This window comes from Heterocephalus glaber, unplaced genomic scaffold (assembly GCF_053883595.1).
Source record: "Heterocephalus glaber isolate CG9 unplaced genomic scaffold, H.glaber_assembly_v1.0 deba00001729, whole genome shotgun sequence".
NCBI classification, from domain to species: Eukaryota; Metazoa; Chordata; class Mammalia; order Rodentia; family Bathyergidae; genus Heterocephalus; species Heterocephalus glaber.
In genome coordinates, this window is record NW_028258440.1 from 10,582,936 (window position 1) to 10,605,958 (window position 23,023).

General features: G+C 34.0%; 1 protein-coding gene across 5 annotated transcripts in view; it reads left to right on the forward strand.

The window, feature by feature from the left end:
- The window catches only part of Tenm1 (teneurin transmembrane protein 1), an 837,569-nt gene that overhangs the window by 216,270 nt on the left and 598,276 nt on the right, over positions 1–23,023 (forward strand). The gene's annotated exons all lie outside the window — the stretch shown is intronic.

Here is a 23,023-nt window from a genome sequence, read left to right on the forward strand (position 1 = left end):
TAAACTATCACCTATTAAACTTGGAGAGCACCAGAAGTTACTAATGCAATTTACAATGCACTGCAAAAATGGGATTCATTATTATCCTGCATTTCTCAAATTTGCAGACGAGTACTGTAAATAAGTATTTACTTTAATTAAGGAAATAGAATTTTTTAGGGAAGTATTTTATGTAGAAAATAACTCTCTTATAACCAGAAAGTTCAAAATTGATGGAAAGAATTCTCAGCATTTACTGAATTCTGCCAGAAAATCTTTTCATCCCTTTGGAAAACCATAAGGCATTTTAAAAAGCTTATCTACAGGCTGCTGATGGCCCTTTTCAGTTCTTGGCAACTCTGCCCTGTCTTTAAGGCAAGGTCAGTGGGAGGACCTTTACTCAAGGGAGCGAGAATTTAAAGTATCCATGTTACTTTTCTTTTCTTAAATTGCCTTTGTAGAGCAAGAAATTTATTAGTGGGCCTTGATAGATCCTTGATACTTACAAAATCACCAATGGAGGGAGAGTAGGCTAACTTTAGATCATGTTCAAACTCTTCAGCTACTGTTCATCCAGCAACTCCCTCCCTCTGTGATCTGGTCTCACCATATTATCTCTTATCCTTGTCTTACACTACTCTCCCATGTTAACATCTGCTTTGGTTGATGCTTGGTTTAAAATAGGTTGGAGAAAGCTGCTATTTCATTTGTATGAAAATATTTTTCAGTCTACTTTTATTAGCTAATCAAATGAATTTCCTCTCCACTCCATAATTGATCCCAAATTAAACATATTCTTCAATCCCAGTTCATCCCTACTTGCTTCCATGAAACTTAGCAACTAATCTACTCCATACTGATTTTCCCATATTTGAATATCTGTAACAGTTATGATATATCTGTGCTTGAATATTTCATATGTGATAATATGATTTTTTAATAGTTTTACATGAAATGTGTGATTTAAAATGCATAACCTGTTAATTATGATATAAGCAATATTTTCATTTTAATATAAGCACACAAACTAGAACCACACACTAGAGTTAAGAAATTTTCTGCTAGAAAATTTACCAATGATTTGAAAGTTGCTGCTATTGCTCCAGAAATTTGGGGGGATGCTTTTAGAAGAAAACTTCTCTACCCCATTTCTTCAGTCACATCATGTTCTTAGTTCCAAATAAAGTTATCTATTTTAACAACTCACTTCATTTGACTAACATATTGTCAATATTTTGAGGTATTTACAAAATTTAAATTCAACCTCAAAGAAAGATTTTCCACTATTGAATAGGTTAAGACTGTTTCAAGTTTGGAGCACAGTTACCAAAGAGCAGCTTCAGAAATGTTGTCATCAGTGTAGTAAGTGTATCATTTCCTGAGGTGATTACTTTAAAGAAGACAATCCTAGTCTGAATACATTTTTATGTAGTTAAAAATAAATCTTTGATTACTGTGTTTTCAGAGGAGGCATACAGTAAAATGTATATCCAAATCTTACTGCTTCAACCAGAATGTAATCTCATGACTCAACCAGGCATGTAACCTCAAGAGAGTTACTTAAATTTTCTCTGGTCCTCATTTCCCCTATAAATCAACTGGTTATAATAAGGCTTACCTCATAGGATGTTTTGCAGACTAAAGTAGAATACATGGACAGCAGTTAAATGTTGAGCCTGCCATACATTTAGTAGTCACCCAAGAAATGCTGTTTTTTTTATTTTTACTGCTATCATTTGATCTTTGGAAATACTTGTTCATGTCCACTATATTTTCTCAAATCCCATGGTTGAATTCATAATTTAGATACCGAATTTTTTTTTTTTGTACCAGGAATCCAACTCGGGACCTTGCACTTGCGAGGCAGGCCGTGGTGGACACCAAATCTTATATTTGAATAACCAAAAAGAACAGTTTTGCTAAAATCACCTATTTCCAAGCTTACTCCTTTGAAACCTCTTAGTACTTCCTATTCAGTTCTGTTCCAACTACAAACCCCTTGAAGCTAGTTTTGGTGCTTATATTCTCTCATTCTCCTTGAGTCCAGGGACTAAACTTCTTTATGGTGTCAAATATCTTGTAAATTGCATTCAGAAAAAACAATGATACTGTAATGAGCTTCTCATCAAAGAACTAGCAGCAGTCTGAGAGGCACTTAGGGGAAATTCCATTGTTTCCTTAGGATAAAACTCTCCACTCCAAAGCCACATGGTGACTACCATAATGCAGGATCACATGTGAAGGAAATGGAAAACTCACCTCCTCTAAATGAACATGTACAACTGATGCTGTAAATAAACAAACTCATGGATCACTGCCTTGACCTTGTATATAGATGAAAACCATAGTTTAGGAGATGGAGACTTTCTAGTGGTTTAAAAAATGTTCAGAGGTTGTTCTACTTGAACAGCCTTACTATCTATGTTTAAAATGGGACAAAGGAGCAATCAGATCTGAAGCAGAAAATTACAGCCCGATTTGTCTTCAGCTCTCCTCTTTGTCTACTTTGGTGTCTTGAGCCAGTACTTCACACCAGCACAAAGTGTGCAAGGGATAGGAGAATTGGCATTTGACAGAGCACACTGTACAAGTTATCATTCACTTGACCTAAATTAATGGCAGCATTCATGTCAAGAACATACCAGCAATATTAAGGCACATTAAACTGAGAATCTTTCATCTCTGCAGAATAATGTTCTGTTTTGAAATTTCTCATTACACAAAGTAATGAAACAGCCAAATCACTATGCACACATGTGTTTGTTGATACTTGACATTTGATTTTAAAATGAGCTTTAGGATGACCCTTTCTTAATCTGGGTTGGACTCTCTTGATATCCAATTTATTTGTTGCCATTTGTATTTCATTTCTACAGTTGAGAATCTAGTTGCCCCAGCATAAAATTAAAATACCTTCTTCCCTTAATTAATTCTACTTACCATATTCTGCACAATTACTCACCTTAAACAGTTGAAATTAACAGTATCTCAGGGCCATAGACAAATGCCACTCTTAGAAAAAGCTTTGGTTTGGAGCAATTCTGGAATATAGTTCTAATTGCTACTGGCTGAAATTCAAACTCCTTTATTTAACATTCAAGATTTCACATAATCTGACCCTAATTTGTCTTATAATTTCATAAATCCTTTGCATATTTTATTTGCTTAATAAATCAGTTATATTCTTCCTTCTCTCTGGTCTTCTTCATTTACTTCATTCTGATCCCTCCACTCCTCCTTTAAAGACTACTGAAATCCTATCCTTTATTTCAAAGTTTTTATTGTGGCATAGATTCACCCACATTCTTTCTTTTTTTTTTTTTACTAAGTGCTAGATTCTGGGGCTTGATAAATGTTTTACATACATGTAGACCTTTTCAACATTATGACGGAAACACAAGCAAAGACTGATAGACTTACTCATTCTCCGAAGTGTCTAGCACAGTGCTAAATTTATAAACAACACCTACTGATCTATGGTCAAGAGATGGATTGGCTTGTTGTAGCTTTGAAACTGCTTCTTTGATGAGTATAGATATATCGTCTATTCTAAAGGGGGATTCTGAGGATGTGGTGATCACACGATGAATAAAATATGGGTTTGAATTTCATTTGAAACTGCAATGATATTAATCTGGGAAGATAAATGTGTGTTTTTTGGGTTATTTGCCTTTTAGCTGTAATGGAATCAGTAAATCCCTTCCCGATTTAACATAGAATTTGTTGGTAAGCAGCTGTTGGGTTTCTAATCCTGAAATCCAGAAAATAAAATAGGACTTTCAACTGGAGTTTCATGTCTTTTTTAAAAGTACCGTGTTAGATATATGTTTTCCTGTGAACTACTCAGAACCCAACTACATTAGTAATTTAGTTGCTAAGATAGGATCACCTCAAGAAATTATGGATTTTTCTATTATGAAATATTTTTATGCACTTAAAAGTGTTTGTAAAAAGCTGGGTCAGAAAGTTAATATGTACAGAGAAAGATTAAAGAATTTGAAAAATCAAATGCCTATTAGATGATTACAGTACTTCAGGATTATAACTTGAATTTTCTAAAGAATATGCACAATTCTCAGATTTCACTATTAAAAGTCCACTTATTCATTTAAAATAAGAATCTACTGTAAGTAGCTTTCCTAGAAAAGCATGTCATAAATGTTCTTTTTAACTTCTCTTAGCTTTAAAATTATAAAATGCATACATTTAAGCTTATTTTTTCAAGGGAAAACACTGTTCTATTTGGTTTTTTCCATCCAAGTGAGTTAAAACTTAGTTTATAAAAGGATATTGTGATGCTTTTATAAAAACATTAAATACTTTTTGAAAATAATATTCAGAAACCCAGGTCAGCAAACTGAAAGCACTGGGAAATATTTTTCAAATATGCTTAAACAGCCCTACATGTGTTCCTTTTATGTTTAATGCTCACATATACTTCCCTTGAGAATTCCCATATATACTACTTTGGTGATAATAACAACACTCTATACTTACCTTCTATAAAGCATGTGATTTATTGTTCTTGTAGTGGCACTGAGTTGCTGATGCAGTCACACACTCCCTTTGGTGAAAAATGCCATGCATATGTGTAGCAGCTGGAAGAAGTTAGGGGGTTAGTTTGTACCCAAAAAGTAGAAAATGCTAAATGTTCCAATCCTGTGTTGTTGACCTAAATAGAAGCACCATTGTCCTATGAAGAATTCTGTACTAGGATTCAGAAAACTAATTCTAACTGCCTGAACTGCTTGAAATTTCTGTATACATTTGTTAAATAACTATTTATTAAGCTAAGGACATGGCACTAGGCTGCATATTTTGGGATATAGTAGAATAAAATATACAGTATCCCTACTGTGATGGAATCTACAGTCTAGTACTGAAAACATGCATTGCTGTAAGTGTATAAACTATAACCTTGTACCTGTACATGGACAGGAAGATACAATGGTGTATAAGAGCACATGATAAGTAATATGACCAACTGAGGAATGTTGGAACAGTTTTTCCTGAGGAACTAATAATTAACTAATGTCTAAAACACTGCTAAGAAAGGGAGAAGGAGAGCATTCCAAGCAGAGCGAAAGCATACACAAAAGTCCTGTGGTATGATGGTATTTGGTGAATTTAAGTGATTTGAAGCAGATCTGAGCAGTTAGAAGGGATAGAGTAAAGAGCTAGGTGGCACAAAATGAGGCCAAGGCTACAGGGATCACAAAGTAGCATAGGACCTCTAGGGTCAAGTTAAAGAGTTTGCTGTTTATCTTAAGATCAGTGGAATGATTTTAACGTGTTTTAGACAGAGATATGATGTGACGACATTTGCATTTAGACAAAATCACTCTGATTTCAGTGTGATGATCAAATCAGAAAGTGGCCAGAGGAGAAGCAGGGAGATCACTTAGGAGATGGTGGAAATTGGCCAGGCAAGTGATAATAACAGTGTGGGATAGGATGGTGGCAGTAGATAAAAGCAGAAAGATTCAATGGGGAAGATGTAAAATTGGAAGAGCTTAGATAGATGTAGAGGTGTAAAGAGGGCAGGAGCTGCCAAGGATAACTCATTGATCTCAGGCTTAACTAGGTGGATAGTGTGTTAGCTCTTGAACTACGGACACTATAGAAGAACTATGATTATTTGCGAAGCAGGAGAATAACACAGGTGTGTGTTTTTGTCACATTTGTTGAGTTTGAGGCACTGTTAACCTGTTTGGGCCTTGATTTCCTTAATCTATAAAATAAATGTAATCAATCTCTGAGCTTTTCCTAGGGCAGGCAGTAGTAACCTTTTACTGTAAAGGACCAGTTTAGATTTTTGCTTTGCAGGACTTGAAGTTTCCGATGTAACTACTCCACTCTGATATTCTAGCTAGATTAAAACATCAAACCTCAGTTATCAGATATAATAATCCTTAGACCATGTCAATTCAATCCTATACATCGATTTAGTCAATTCAGGGAAGTAATCTGTAGCTTAGAAGAACAAATGGTGTCATGGAATAATGTGTCAAATCAGTAAAGTTAGTTGATGCAGTCGACCTGAGTAGATGTAACAATATATATAATGAGTATAATAAACCCTTGTCACCAATCAGAAGAGTTTAAGTGACTCACTAATGCAAAAACTAAGCAATGCAAATCAGAAAATTCATTTTGAAATGAGGGCTAAGCTAGGCACTCAGTTTGTGGGCAGAAGTTACTGTGCTTGCTGGTACTGCCTCCTGTTCTGGTCATGGATATTGCTATTGCCACTATCCTGGAGCATCAAGTATGACTAGTGAGATGGCTCTGCAGTGAAGATGCTATGTATATGTGGATACACATTTAGGGGTATACAAATTATGTGATAAATATTATAGTCCACTTTATTCATTTGAATGTTTTCGATATATTCACTTATTTGAATTTATTCTTATTGTCAACTTAGTGGATTGTCCATATCCAATTCTTGTCACTGAATATTTTTTTCTTTTTTGCTATTTCCTTTTTAGTTTTAAATTTTTCATTGTTAGTACATATATGTTTGTAGCACACAATAATCACATTCATCTTAGGGAATTGGTACATATACATATCACATCTTGATCATATTTATTTCTTCCTCCACTCTCCTCTCTTCCGCTTTCCCCAAATCACCTTCTAATTTCCATAAAGTCTGCTCAGTTGGTATATATTTTGTCTATGGCCACTGGTCAAGAAATGTTTGTATATAGGTAAAATAAAGCTTCATATAAGGCACTCCCAAAGCTAAATATATTTAGGTTTTAATAATATACTCTTTCAGATGAAATGATTTTATGCACTTCAACATTAACATAGATGATCAAGGCCTAACTGTATTTGAACATGACTTATGCAGTAGGTATGCAAAATGAGGCTTTGTAGTATATAGACTATGACAATTGGATAAATAACTATTTCAGGAAAACGTAAAAATTTGAATTGGATAATACCCATAATTTGTCCTTATGAAATCGTAGTACATTCTCATTCTTTATAGCTTGTTAACAATGAATATATGAAAGATAAGCCTAAAGCCAAATATATTTTTTAAAAATTCTTTCAAATTAAGACAGGAACATTGACATTTCTGTGAATTATCTAATGATATACTTTCTCTCCTATGCTATATTATTGTTACTTAATATTTATCAAATGCTGTACCCTATGATGAATGGAAAGGACAAAGTTTATCAGGTTTTAGTTTATACCAGTCCTGAACAGAAAGTTTAATAATAGCATTAATTCAAAGTGACTATACTTGCCCATTGTAATTGGAACATTACTGGCAGTAGAGGAGCCCACATTAAGAGTGGCTGAAATCTGGAAGCCAAAGAGACCAAAAAGGGATAGGCAGAGCAATGAAAAGACCCAGAAAAGTCTTGGTAGTGTGGAATAGGAGTCTAAGATGTGTATGTTATTGTACTCAGAAAAGTCCAATGATAAATTAAGCCCCTAGTAGGTAGGTTAAATAAGCATGAAGGAAGGCCAGTAGCAGACACTGCTATGCAGGTGCTCCTGTAGTCAGTAAATCTCACATCTACCTCTTTTGGGAGATGATGGAACCTAGACTTGGAGTCAGATTTCCATTATTTAGAAGAACTGGAGTGAAGGCATTCCCCCACCTTTTGGGGAACTGTAATGTTAGGCAAGGAAGTTATAAGGAGGCAGTCATGGACCTAGGATCAAAGATGGAACTTAATTTTAAAGAAAGAATGCTGAAATACAGCTTTGAGTCCAGAGTAGGTCCAGCACCAAGGCTAATTTAATGATAGACAGTTGAGTCATTGGAGCTTTTTTATCATTCCACTTGCCTAACTCAAGATTAGACCCAAATTCAGTGATGGAGGAGCTACTTGGTATTATGTGAATAATATCACCATATTTCCAATAGGCTGCATTTGTTTATATTATTCCCATTACCTAGAAAACCATCGGAGGGCTTCCACTGTTGCCTTTTAAATCATCCATTCTACAAAGCATCATCAGATCTCCTCTATTTATTTTATGACTATGAGCAAGTCACTTCCACTCCTCTAAACCTTGATTTTCTTATGTATAAAATGGAAATAGTAAATGCCTTCCCTTGAGAAAGTGTTGGGAGTATTGAATGAAGTAATGAATGAAAAGTGCATAGCACCGTGTCTGACACATAGGAGATGTTCAATATATGGTCATTATTTTTATGATCATATCTTAAATAGTATATCTCTTTCATTAAAGCCCTTCCTGGAATTATTTTATATGCTTTGTATCTATTTCAACATTCTCCCCCACTTTCATTCAGTGATAGTAGGTAACAATAGAAGAGCCCTGTTTTGCGGGTCTAGTTTTATGCTAGGGAATATATGAAGCACTTTATATGTATTATCATATTTAGTCTGTACGAATTCTGTGAGGGAAATATGAGAAGTTCCTTCATTTTACAGGTAGAAAATCTGAGGTTCGGGATCCTGTGCCCCTTTCCCTCTCTCTTCAGGCACCCAATTCTTCCCCATATCTCTGAGAAGTTAAAAATTATCCTTTCTTTTTGGGAGTTAGAGATAGAAACCAAGGACTCCATGCATCCTAGGCAAGCACTCTATCACTGAGTTACATCCCCAGACTTATATATTTTCTGAGAGGTTCTCATTTAGTTGTCTAGGCTAGATTTGAACTTTAAATCCTAATGTTTCAGCCTCCCAAGCATCAGGTTTTGTAGGCATTCACCACCATCCCTGGCAATTAACTTATTTCTGTCTATAGTGACTAGCACAGTGGCTGTCATATTAAAGGCTCTCAAGAGAGTTTCCTGGTTGAGGCAGTAAATGCTGCCCTGTTGCCTCTCAAAATTCCCAACCATGGCATGCTACCAAGACAGCACCTGAAGTCACTCCCACCCACATTAAATTCTATCTTTCCTATATTAGATATACCCTTAGGGTCCTATTTCTGCTGGACAATTGATAAATTAATCCTGATAGGATGATAGCAGCAGATAATTATGGTGAGTATGTTAATGTGTCACCCCTTCTGCATGACTTATTTGCATTTTAATGGAGCAATCCTACAGATAATCCCTTAAGGCAAAGAAAGGAATTTTGAGGGAGAAAGGCAGAATCAGTGCCAAGCTGCAGTTGTGGTGGTGGAAAGAGAAAGTGGTGATATGCAGGTATCAGAGGTGACACTACTTACGTGTTTTGCCAACTTTGCTGAATAAGTTTTAAAAGCCCAAATTATGATCCAATGCTGTCTTTTCTTAACTTTATATTAGATTTGTTGATTCTCAAAAGCAAAATCTCCAGTCCTTTGGGGCCAAGTGGCTAAACCTGATAAGATGCATGGTGCTGTAAAATTAGATTAACTAGGATTTGAATTACAGTCATTTTCAAAGTAAAATGTGTCTAAAATATGAAAAATTTTAATGAAAAGTTTGTTTGCAGAGGCTACATTGAGACACACTGAATCTAATTCTTATCTTGAAGCTGGCAAAGAGAGAAATAGGAGAGGAGGGAGACAAATCTCACTTCATACTGTTTTTTTCACGGAGGCCCTCAGTTTAACTCATCATCATGGTATATTGCATTTTGGTCAATTATATCTTTGCAAGGTCAATAAGAAGTATATTACCAGTATTTTTGAATGTTTTAGTAAGTTGAGCTTTCTGAGACATATACACATAACCTGTTTCTACACAAATGATACATTGTTAGGTCAATGGAACTATTTTCAAATAACAAGACAATGTCGTTTATCAAAGATGATTAAGGAAAGATCTGCCAATATGTTCCTGCTTAAAATGGTCATTTATTCAATAAATGCTTGCTGAACACAAACTATGTACCTGAAACTGAAAAGTAAAATAGAAATAAAAAATCATTACTAACATTTTAAATATAAGATGTATTCATATATCCTTAAGTCAGGTCTGAGGATTTAGACTTGAGTATATTTTTTTAGAAACTGGTTCTATTTATTTCAATTTATATATTTATATATTCTTCTGTCAATACCACATTTCTTTGATTGCTGTCATTTTGTAATAAGTCTTAAAATCAGGTGGTATAATTTCTTCAACATTGTTCTTTTTAAAGAGTTTTTGTTATTCTTTTTTGTTTTTGTTATTCTGAATGCTTTGTTTTTCTATTTAAACTTGAAAATCAGCTTGTTAATTTATACAAAAAATTTGTAATTTTGATTGAGATGGAAATTCAGGGAAAACTGACATCTTAATGTGGAATATTCCAATCCCTGATCATAGTATATTTCTCCAAATTTTTCATATTTTTACAAGAGGCCTTGGACATATTAAGTTTTTTCATAAATATTTTAATTTTTGATGTTAGTGTGCCATTTAAATTTTAATGTTCTAGTTTATTGCTAATATGTAGAATTTGACTGGTTTTCATATATTGATCATGAGTGCTATATCCTTCCTAATTTCACTTATTATTTCAAATAGCTAATTTTCAACAATTTAGGATTCTCTATGTGAATAACCATGTCATTTGCAAATAAAGGCTGCTTTACTTCATTCTTTAAAACTAGTATTCTTTTAAAAAACAATCCCAAGTAACAAAAGTAAACCAGGAAGCATCACAATCCAAATTTGAAGTTATTCCGCAAGGCTACTATAATTGCAATAGCACAGTACTGGCACACAATCAGGCATGCAAATCAGTGGAACAGAATAGAGGTAGCAAAAACAACCCCCAGCACACTCAGCTATTTGATCTTTGACGAAAGGGCCAAAAACAAACACTGGAAGAGAGAGCCTACTCAACAAGTGGTTCTGGAAAAATTGGATGTTGACATGCAGAAGATTGAGTCTAGACCCATATATCTCACCATGTACTAAACTAAAATCAAAATGGATCAAAGATCTAAATGTTAAAACATAAACACTTAACTTGCTGGAAGAAAAACTAAGTAAAACTATTTTTGGAACATTTATTGGTACATTTTAGATACACATAATGATAACATTAATCATAAGGAATTTGTACCTGTACATGATGTATCTTGCTTCTTCTTTTTTCCTATTCCCTTCCCCTCCTTCAACCCCCCTCCCCTCTTTTTCTACAAAAGCCCTGTTTCCATTGTTTTCCCTTCAATTCTTTTTTTTTTTCTCTTGTTGCTTCTTTCCTTTGGTGTAGGCAAGGACTTTCTGAATAGAATCCCTATGGCAAAAGCAATAATACTGAGAATCAACAAATTGGGTCATATCAAATTCAAAAGCTTCTGCACAGAAAAGGAAACAACCAGAATGAAGAGACAACCTACAAAATGGGAAAAAGTGCTTGCCAGATTTTCCTTGGATAGAAGAATAACATGTAGAGAACTTAAAAATAAAAAAGACCTCAAAATAAAAGGCCTAATCAAAAAATGGGCAACTGAAATGAATAGACACAAATAGAAGAAGCACAAATAGCCAGTAAATGCATGAAAAAAAGTTCAACATCACTGGCCATTAGAGAAATGTAAATTAAAACAACACTGAGATACCATCTTACTCCAGAAAGATTATCCTCAGGAAAACAAAGAAGAAATGCTGTTAAAGATGTGAGGAAAAGGAACTCTTCTACATCTTTTGTGGTAGTGTAAACTTATACAAGTACTATGGAAATCATTTTGCAGATTCCTCAAAACACTAAAAATAGAAATTCCACTGGCTCAGCTGTTCCCCTTCCAGGTATTTTTACGAAAGAGTGAAAGTCATCACATAGCAGGGATACATACATACCCATGCTTATAGCAGCACAATTTATAATAACTAAATCTTGGAAATAACCTACATTCCCATCAACAGATAAAGAATATACTGTAGTTATAAAATGGAGTACTATGCTGTTGTAAAGAAATATAAACTTGAGGCATTCATAAGTGAATGGATGCAACTTGACACCATAATACTAAGTGAAATAAGTCTGGCACACAAGATTAAACATCACATTTCTCTTTTATGCACAGAGAAAAATTGAACATAGATAGGAAGTAGGGACATCTTTTTCAAATGGGGAAACAAGAGATAGGGTCAGGGAAAGGGGATGAAAAGCAAAAGAATTGAGAGGAAAGATGAAAACAGAGCTTTTGCAAATGGGAAGGGGACCAAGTATTAGAAGGAGAAGCAAGGGAAAAGGAGGGAGATGGGATAACAAAAAAAATGAATTAATATATATTACATACGTGTACCAACTCCCCACAATAAATGTAATCATTATGTATTACAAACATGTACTAATAAGAAAATCTGTATTCATTTTATTGCTCTAGTATGTATTATTTATTATGAGGCCTAGGACCTCCAATGCAATACTGAATAGAAGTAGTGAGATGAGATATCCTTCCCTGTTTCTGATCTTAGGAAAAATGTATTACATATCATATCAGTATTACATATCATATTAATGATGTTTTTAAAATAGATGACCTTTACTGCTTAAAGACTATCTCTTTTATTCCTAGTTTGCTAAAAGGGATTTTTTTCTTATTCTAATAACACATTACATTTTTTATTTGTTTCTATGCATTTTCTGAAATAATCATGGTTTTTCTCTTTTATCCTCTCCACAGTGTGAATAGCATTGTTATTTGAATGTTGTACCAAATTTGCATCCATGTTTGATTATGATTCATTACCATTTTTATATATTGCTTTATAACATTTGATAATATTGCATCGAAGACTTTGCATAGATGTTGGTAATAGATATCAGAGTGTAATTTTTTGTTGTAATTCCCCTGTCAAGTTTGATTATCAGGATTACCCGGGCTTTGTGAAATGAGCTGCAAAAATTACCTTCTTTCTTTTCTGAAATTGTTAGCGTAAGATTGCTATTAGTGTATTTATTTTTGAAATATTGAATAGATTCACCAGTATAATCTTGTATGTCAAGAGTTCCCTTCTGGGAGATTGAAAATTACAGAATTAATGTTTATAAAAATTTTGAAATATTTTTATTTTATATTACTTTTTGTGTCAGTTTGGTCAATTTTGAGAGGACCTTCATCGATTTCATGTTTGTTGTTGAGTTTATTATCATAAAGTTGTTCCTAAGTATCTACAAGATCTATAATGGTGTCTTCACCTTAATTCCTGATGTTTATTTCAACTTATTTGGTGGTGGGCAAATATTAGTGAATCCTGAATAATGTATAATTATGAATGCCTTTCCTTTTATATTTTATAGCTATGTTTCTTAATCTCCAGGTACTTTTTCCTTTCTTTTCTTCATAATCAATTGATTCATTCTTCTCAAACTACTGAACTTGCCCAGAAAACCCTTTTTCTGTATGAACTACTATTGCTTGATTCCAAGGAATTTTTCATTAATAACATACAATAGATTATCATTTTCTGACTTTTATTAGCCCATGTTTTCAGTACATAATGCTTGCATTGACTGTAGGAAATTAGTTCATGTACATAACATATTTCAATTCCATTCTTTCCCCTTTCCCCCACCCTTTTGTTTTCTGTCATCAGATTCATTTATTTATAAGACCCTATAAAGTTAATTATCATGTATACAGGTTAGAAACCAGAATAATAGGCCAAAGAACTTAAAAAAAACATGTCAGATAATTGTAGCAAGTCCAGGTATACTTTTAGATACATTGTCTGCACTGGATTACAATAGTTTTTTGCTCGCTCTCTCTTTTTTCCTTTTATCTGTCTTTTATTCCTTACTTAGAAACCATGCAATGTTTAAGCTTGTGTGTCTGAGTTACTTCACCTAACATGATGGTCACAAGGTTTATCCATTTTCCTACAAATGACTCAAGTTTATCCTTCTTTATGGCATAATAGTACTCCATTGTGTATAAATACCACATTTTCTTTATCCATTCATCTGTTGATGGACATATAGGCTATTTCCAAGATTTAGCTGTTATGAATTGTGCTGCAATAAACATAGGTGTGCATACATCACTGTGGTATGATGTCTTTAATTCCTTTGTGAAAATACCTAGAAGGAGAGTAGCTGGGTTGAATGGAATTTCTATTTTATGATCAATCAAAATTGACTTCAAAAATAGCTATCACCATTTTAATCTGATATAATTCAGTAGCTCATCCTTGTCTTCTACTGCACAAAGTAAAGATTCTATGTTTAACAATAATGTGGTGTACACTTTAAAATAGCTAAAAGAGAGAATTCTGAGTATTTTACCACTAAAATACAGGTTTAAGGCAAACAATATGATACAGATTCTGATTTGATCTTTATACTATACTGTATGTCAAAATATTACGTTGTACCCCAGATTTTTATAATTGTGTGTCAATTAAAAATAAAATAAAAACAGTGTCATTGTAAAAATGAAAAAATAGAAAAGTTAGGATTATTTGAAGAACCAAGAATCTGGTGTTAATGTAAATACTTAATTTAGTAATCACATCAGATGTGTTTTACTAAAATCCTATGGAGTGAAACATAAAAGTAGTTAGGAAGTATGCGATATTACCTAAAATAAGGTAAAAGTATTTGAGGACAGTCCCACGATGTCTTTTAAAATTAAACAATGTTAATTACTTATTAACAGGTATAATAAAAGTAAGATATTATGATCCAGCATTAAAGGGAAAACCAAAATATTTTATTTTCAATTTGGCTTGCTACAGAGACTTTGTCCTCATGAAGTTACTATTGGAATTACTTACATGTTGAGAGTGATGATTAACATTACTATAATGGGAATTTAAACTGGGTATACTAAAGAAAAAAGAGCTGAAGGTAAAGCATAATGCAGCAGAAACATAGAAAAACTTTAAGCCTCCCTAAACCATTGATTTTTAAGGAACCCAAGGCTTAAAGAAAGATTTGGGGAAGGGGTGGTGGGAAAGAGTTATGCAGTTAATTCCAGTGAAGAAAGACAAGTTATACAGCAGCTCTAGAAGGTCTATTTTTGAGAGATCTGAGTTACATCCACAAGGAAGGCCATTGCTCTACCAAAAAGTAATTTTAAATATTGAGTTATCTATCAGAAATAAAAGCTGCAAACAGTGTGACTGCTTCTAAAGCTTTCTGGAATTTTATTATTTTATATTTAGAGGAAATCATGGCCAATATTTCATAAGACAATGCCTGAAAAATTGTTGCATGATCAAGTAAACCCTAAAACAGCAGTCTCCACACTTGGAAGTGTTAAGGTTTCTTTCAACTTTTTTCCTTGACATTAAATTTTATATAAAAGTGACAACTCCATTTTTTAATAAGAGGAAAAAGGTCACCCTGACAATCATATCCAGAAAGATTTGGAAAACAGTTCAAATGTATATTTCGTGATACCATTAGGCTAGTATTTCCAAAGAAATCACATACCTCGATGTTGATGTTTCATTTTCACTGACCAAAATGCATTAGGCTTAAGAAAAAGGAATACAGGAAATAGAACATGAAGCAATTCCTTATTTAAGATATATCTGATTTTAAGTAGAGCTATTATTAGTATTAGTATACTAACATACTAATTATATATTATAATATAATATATTACTATATTAATAGATTAGTTATTAAACTGATATTGTTTCAAATAAATAACAGTGAGCTCTTCTGCCTGTTTGCTCTTATATGTCAGCCTGTACACCGATCTTTCTAAGTACATTTTGGCTGTCAAGTAGAGATTGCAAACTTTTAACAACCGGGCTGACCACCCCCACTCCCCACAAATTGGCACTGTAGCTCAATACGTTTGATGTGTCATATTTAATTTTTATTCCTTTTTAAAATAATGTATGACTTGTGTTGTTGTGTAGAAATGTCAGGTCCACTGACTCGTTGACCTCATGCTGTGGCCCCGTGACTACTTTCCAAACAGTGATTGCATTGCACATGATTACATGGATAGTTTTTAGGATTTTCCCCTTAAAGTGCGATCTTTACATTGCCTTAAAAATTAAATGCAGCTAGCTAGTGTTTATAATATTGTCTTAATTAAACACAGTTGGAAGTCCAAGCTATGTATTATCCAAGACACTGACAACACTGCAAAAAGATTGTCCACACCCAGTTCATTTTCTGTGACAAGTTTGCAAATGATTACAGCTCACCACACATTTGTCTACCTATGTGTATTCTGATGTCAAGATACCTCAAAGATATAAATGACTACTTAGCACTAAGCATTGTGAATGTTACTCATGTGTTAGTCACACTTGTCCATGAGCAAATGCTTTAAGGTAACACTGAATCAAAGAAACTTATAGTGCACCTAGAGGATTATTCAAAGATCTATGCCTTGATGGTAGTGCTTTTATATAAGTTCAGTGTGATTGAAGAATCAGGTGCCCTACTTAATCAAATAATATTCTTTTACCACTGCCAAGGAATGAGAATTAAGTAAACTATATTTAAATATAATATTACAATGAATAGATTATAATCATTTTTAAATCTTCAGAAGTTATTTCCAGTTTATTCTGTTCTTCTGGGTCATCATTAAAATATCTATTGTGGTACTGACACCCCAGTCAATAGAGATTTCTTGATGGCAGAAAGACTGAATAAAGAGTGCTGATTGTAATTCACATGCTTTGTTGAAGAAGAAAGGGTAAGAACCATCTACTGTGAGGATTTTAACCTTTGATATTTGAAAGACATGCCAAATAAGAGTCAGTAAAAAAGAACATTCTAGAATACCAATTCCTTTTCAGTAACTGGAAGCCTGAATTTTCTCCGGCACTTCTACTACATTAGCAGAGAAAGAATGACACTTAGCTTTGTATCACTGAATCCTATTAGAGAAATTTTAAGGATATGAATACGACAGTGGGAGGAAATTCCAAATTCTTAATGTATTCAGCAGTGCTAATTCATATGTTCAAGCTACCTATCAGTGATGTAACATTGATTCTCTCTGACGTTGTGGAGCAGAACAAAATTCATCAGTGTTATCTTCCATTTAGGGATGAGCTCAATTCTTCTCACTGAATATTAATCCCCAGAAGACATTCCATAAACTTTTAGGCAAATACTCTCTCTACCCTGAGGGTTGATAAATTAGACATGGTAAGAAGTCAGCCCTGTAAAATCAGTTGTAGCTTGAATTCCTTGACTTTGGAAGCAGAAACAAAGTACTGTCTAGTCACAAGCTATCTCCCTTAATGATCTACTATGGGCCTAACATTTCAAGTCTCAAATTAATACCTCTCCTGAAAGACACTGAGTTTCCAGGTGACCTTTATAAAAATTAACTTCTTCTTGCAGAGCTAACAAGTTTAGTTGCAATTAGTCCTTAATCACTCTGAATAAGTTGTTGACTGGTAAACATCTGGAAAAGACATGAAACTAAGGGATACAGAGGAATCAAGAAACCTTTGATGAAGGAGGATAATAGGTCTGGAGTAGAGATGAAGGAAAGGTGCCATAGTACCTTAGATGTTTTCTTTCTGTCTAGGATCAGCGAGAAGCCACTGGGATTCTGAAGAAGTGAGGTGAAAAGATTCTCCTTCTATTTTTTTTTTTTTTAGAGCCAGCATTTTATTTCATTTTAATTTTTGGTACAAGGGATTGAACCCAGGGTTTTGCACTGAGCTACATCCCCAGCCATTTTTATTTTTATTTATTTTATTTTTTATTTTTTGGATTAAATTCTTTTATTGGTACATTGTAGGTATACAACACAATTGCATTTCTCATTGGGAAGAAAAGATTCTCTTTCAAATATGCAGAGAGAGAGAAAGAGAGAGACAGAGAGAGAGAGCAGTTATTACAATTATTTCAAAGCAAAACTTTACTGCTTTTGGTTATAACCTATGAGAATTGGTGAATTATTATTGAAGAGTTTTATTATTATTTAATTATTATTATTTGAAAGCTTTTCCTTTCCTTTAGGTGATTATATGTGGTGTGTCCTTCAAATATTCTTATCACTCCTTGCATACATTATCTTTTCATTGGAATTTTGCTACATTTTAAGCAATCTGATTCAGGGAGGGTCTGTTGTGTACATTGGTCGTTTGGGTTGATAACTTTTACTATATACATATATGGTTTCACTATATATATACTTTCAAACATTTGTATAAAACATGTATACATGTATGATGTATACATATGTTTTTGTTAATTGTTATGTCAACACTGTGAGGTAGATATTGTTATTCTGGTTTTATACACAAAGAAACATGAGCTTAAGTAAATAGAGGAACTGGTAGTAGAATCCAGCTCTATCTCCAACTCAAATTCTTTCTCCTATATGCTGCATCTCACTTTTCTGTCATAGAAATATTTAAGGACTGTCGTAGTTACTATTCTCTAATTGATGAGACAAAATACCTGACCCCCAAAGTTAAAGGGAGAAGGTTTATTTAGCTCACAGTTTGTAGAGGTTTGAGTCCATAATTGACTGTCTCCAAGGCAAGGTGGCATGGCAGACTGGCATTGCAGAGAAGGTACAGTTTATGGCAAGCAGAAGGTAGCAAAAGCAACAAGGGACCTTAATAGAGTTTTTCTGCCCCTTTTATCCAGACTACTTAGGGCAGGTAGCACTCACACACTTAGCCCTAGTGCGCTTGAGCCTAGCATTGCACCATAAATCAATTCCAGTGTCACAAATTCTAGATCCAGGCATCTCTGAAAAAGCCCCACCTATGACCACATAAGGCTTTAGGGGGACAGCTAGACACAAGACATAACAAGGACTTATATTCCTCCTTTTAGATAGTTAGATCTTGGTAATTAAAATGAACTCCAAGATATTTCTTTCTCCATACAAGCCAACTTCTCAGTAAGGAGTCTTGACATTTAAGACAAAGTTTGCTAAATAAAAAGGATTGACCATATTGGCCAGAAGACCAAGTCATTTAAAGTGACAGCTATATTTCTGGAAAAGACCTCTGTCTCACACAGTGCACCCCTTCACTTAAATAGGCAGTCTTCTTTCTATGCTGGTATTTTCACTGAGAGTTTCTACTGAGCTGGTAGCCAAGGTTTTTGTAGCATCAACGTAGAAACTGTCTGCTCTTAAAAATCTGTAGAAATATCTTCTTCAGGTTCACTCTGTTGCCAAGTTCTCTATCACTTACCTTCCTTGATCTATAAGAGGTAGACTCACTTGGAAATAATAGATCCTTTGGCTAAAACTAGGGTCTATTTGTTCATTTTTCAACCCCCAAGACAAAAAGAGCAAAACCTTTTTCTACAAAGGAAAATCTAGTTGTTTTTGTCTTATACCTTCAGTATACTCAATTGTTTCCTGCTTTAACTTTTGTTTTCTTTTACAGCAGTAATTTTCATTCTCTGAAATTAAAAACAAATGTTCTCTACTCAAGTGTAAGGCTAAATGAGACTTATTTGTATTTCCCGGGATTGACAAAGAATCCACTTGACAATTTACGGTACTTATCCACAGTGAATAATCTTGATTATTTGTACCCACAAATGGGTCAAACATATTGTATTTAGTGCTCCATCAAGTCATGCCAAGTCTATGCTCTCATGGGTTTAGGTTTAAAAAGAAAGGGCTAGGAGGTTGTGCATTTCCTGGCATGAGGTATACCTCTTAGTAAAATGAAAGACACTTTGCAGACAAAAAGCTGGCATGAAACATACCTTTGATTTCACCAGCAAGCATGCCATATGTTACCAAATTCTACTGCTTCCTCCCTGTTATTTCATCTGACTGCCTTTTTCCTGCACATGGCTCTTGGGTACAGTTAAATAAAATGAATAGTATGCTTAATTGATGTAAATAAGTTGAATTCAGTTGGACTTAAATTAGTTCTTTGATAAATGAATAGTATGTTGAGTATGAGACTCTTCATGGAAAGCATCATGATATAGTGAAAAGAGCATTGGACCAAGAGTAATGAAACCTGCGTTCTTGTCCATGTTCTGCCACTGTCTTGCTATGTGACCTTTGGCAAATATCTGAGCCTTTGCTTTTCATCCAAATGTGAGAGTAATAATATCTTGATTTACTATTTCAAAGGCATCAGGTGTATAAGTTAGAATAGTACTTGAAAACAAGTTTCTCTTATATGAGACACTCAGAGTAAAATAATAGTTAATAGGAACTAGGGAGATAGATTGCTCTCAAAAGAGAAGGGAGCCAAGAGATAGAAGGACAGGGAAGGAAGGTATAAGGGATGAAAGAAAGGAATTGGGATGTGTTATGTGCATGTACCAACTCCCCACAAGGAATGTAAACATTATGTACTACACATATGTACTAATAAAGTATATAGAAAATTAAGTAGAAATTTATTTGACTCTTCCCATGAAACTAGTATTAAAATTTGTCATGGTGAATTTCAGGTTTTAATTTTTTTCTTTAACATCGTATGCTAATATTTTCTTACATAATAAAATATTTCCAAAACTGTTTTAACTTTTTATTATCTAAAATTTTCAACATATAGAAAGGTAAAGCACAGGATTGAAGGAACCCACCACACCCATCATGTAACTTCAGTGGTTTTTGTTCTATGAACACTATTACCTCATCAATTTGTTACCTAATTTCTTTTCTTTATGAATTTTTGAAATAAATTTAAGATAACATATAATTTCCTCCATAAAATTTTTGTATATTATTACTAGATATAAAAAGTCTTCTTTATCCTAACTACAAAACCATATTTCACCTTAAACATGAACAATAACAATTTTATTATCAGAAATCCTGTGTATTTCTAAATTTTCCTGACTGTTTCATAAGCATGTGTTCAGTTTTTTAAATTCTCAAATTAGAATCCAAATGGAATACACACATTATAATTTGTTGATATGTCTCTTTAACCCTTATATTTCCCTTCCCGCTTTCAATTTGTCCCTTGGAAACTTATTTGTTGCACAGCCTGTATCACTTTTTCCCATAGATATTTTCACAGTCTAGATTTTGCCATTTGCATTCCCTCATTCCTTTATCTGTACCTAGTATTTCTTAGAAGTTTGATGATAGAGCTAGAGTCGCTCTGCCTAATGTAAATAACAATGTAGGACACATGTAATTTTAAAACTTTCAGAAGCCACATTAAAAAGCATAAAAATTAATTTCAATAATATATTTACTTAATCAAATATATGAGATAGTACATCAATATATAATGAAAATAAGAGTATTAATGCAACACATTTTCTTTGCACTAGGTTTTTTTTTTATTCCGAAGCAAAAAGCCCCTACTAGGTAGCATTTCTAAGAAATGCTGCCAAGAAAAGATCACTCATTTGGGCAGAACTTCTGGCTGTGGTATATTAAAGTGATCTACAATTGCACTTCCAAAAAAGTAACTGTTAAACTCAAAAAATTGACAAAAACATCCCTTTAAGCATTTTGGAAATCAACCAAAAGTCTGCAGTAATCCAAGAAACATTTACATTTGAATAAACTCTGGGGTTTTTGGTAATAAAAATGTGAATCTCTATTGTATTAGCTTATGGCTCATGCTCTCCACCTCCCAGCCCTAGATCAGTCAATGCCAAGTTCTACCATGGAGGGACAGGCTTTAAGAGTTGTACCTGCTTTCCCTTCTTTCCGTTCTCCCACACACACCCCCCTTCCCCTTCCCCTTTGAACCTTTTCTTCCTGTTTCACATTATTTATTATACATTCTGGTCCTGATTTACACTTTTAGCAATACGCAAAGATGAATGTGATCATAATGTATACCTAAAAAGTACCGATAAAGTTAATTAAAAAAAAAAGAATTGTAGCTGCACTGCCACTGCTGCAGGTGGCTCCCTTGAGATGGAAAGGTGCATATCATCCACACTTATTGGCATTGTTGGTAGAAGTGACAAGCTCAGAGTTAGGCTAATGGAGTGATCTAACAGTTCAGCTAACATGAGGCTCTGGTTGTGATTATGAAAAGCATATTTCTGGCTGAAGCTGTGCCAATATGCAGTGGACACTATGGACCGGAGGGAGCCCAAGCCAGCCATATACTGCTGATCAATCCTGAGACAATGACCAGAGGAGACATGTAAAGGCCCAGTGGAAAGTAAAAGCTTTGGCAAATTTGAAAATGCATACACCTTTAATGAATTTCTTTTTTCACACATAGATCCACTGGCAGAGCATAAACCCCTTGTAGGCTCCAGGTGACTAAGCACAACCTCAGAACAATCATTTACAGACCACAAAGCTCCAAGGGCACAAAGAGGGACTCTTAGGAAATCATGCTTAAGAAAATAATATAATAACAGACGGACCAGAGATGTCAGTAGCCACATATCATAGGGTGATTAATTTTTCAGAGTTAGGCCAAGCAAATTAATAAAGAACCAAAAAGTGGCAATTTGGGGGGGGGGAATCAAAATCCAGATTTGCAATATATTATCTAAAATGCATCATTTTTAACAAAATATTATAAAATATGCAAAGAAACAGGAGAGCATGACCCATACTCATTATAATTAACAAAAGAAAACAAGTAATATAAACTGTCTCTTAAGTGTCTCCAGATGTTGCATTTAGCAGACAAAGCTTCAGAGCAACCATTTTAAGTACCAGTATGTTCAATATAGTGATGTAAACCATTAATAAAGACTTACTGCAAAGTACGACAAAATGAATAACCTAGTTATTTCTGAGAAAGAAGTAGAAATTGTGAAAAGAACTAACCCCAAATTTTATGTTTGAAATGTACAATAATTTAAATTAAATTCACTAGAAGAATCCAAGTGTAGACTCAAGCTGGCAAAAGAAACAATCAGTTGACAATGTGAGGCTCAGAGGGGAAAAGTCAAAGGGGTAGAATAACATAGCATGTAAAAACGATTATTCTTGGAAATAAAAAGGACAGGAGATACTAATACACATTAAAATATGGAGGAACCTTAAGAGCATTGTGAATGCATTGTGAAAGAAGCCAAATGTAAAAGACCACATATTGTATGATTTCATTTGTAGAACATGTACAGGATGCACCAGGGATTTAGCTCAGTGGCACTGAGTCTGCCTTGCAAGCACAAGATCCTAAGTTCAACCCCTGGAACCACAAAGAAAAAATCCAGGATAGGCAAATCCATAGAGACAGAAAACATATTAGTGATTGTCAGGAGTGAAGGGAAAAGCATATTAGGAATGACTGCTTAGTGATTGTGGGAATCATTTT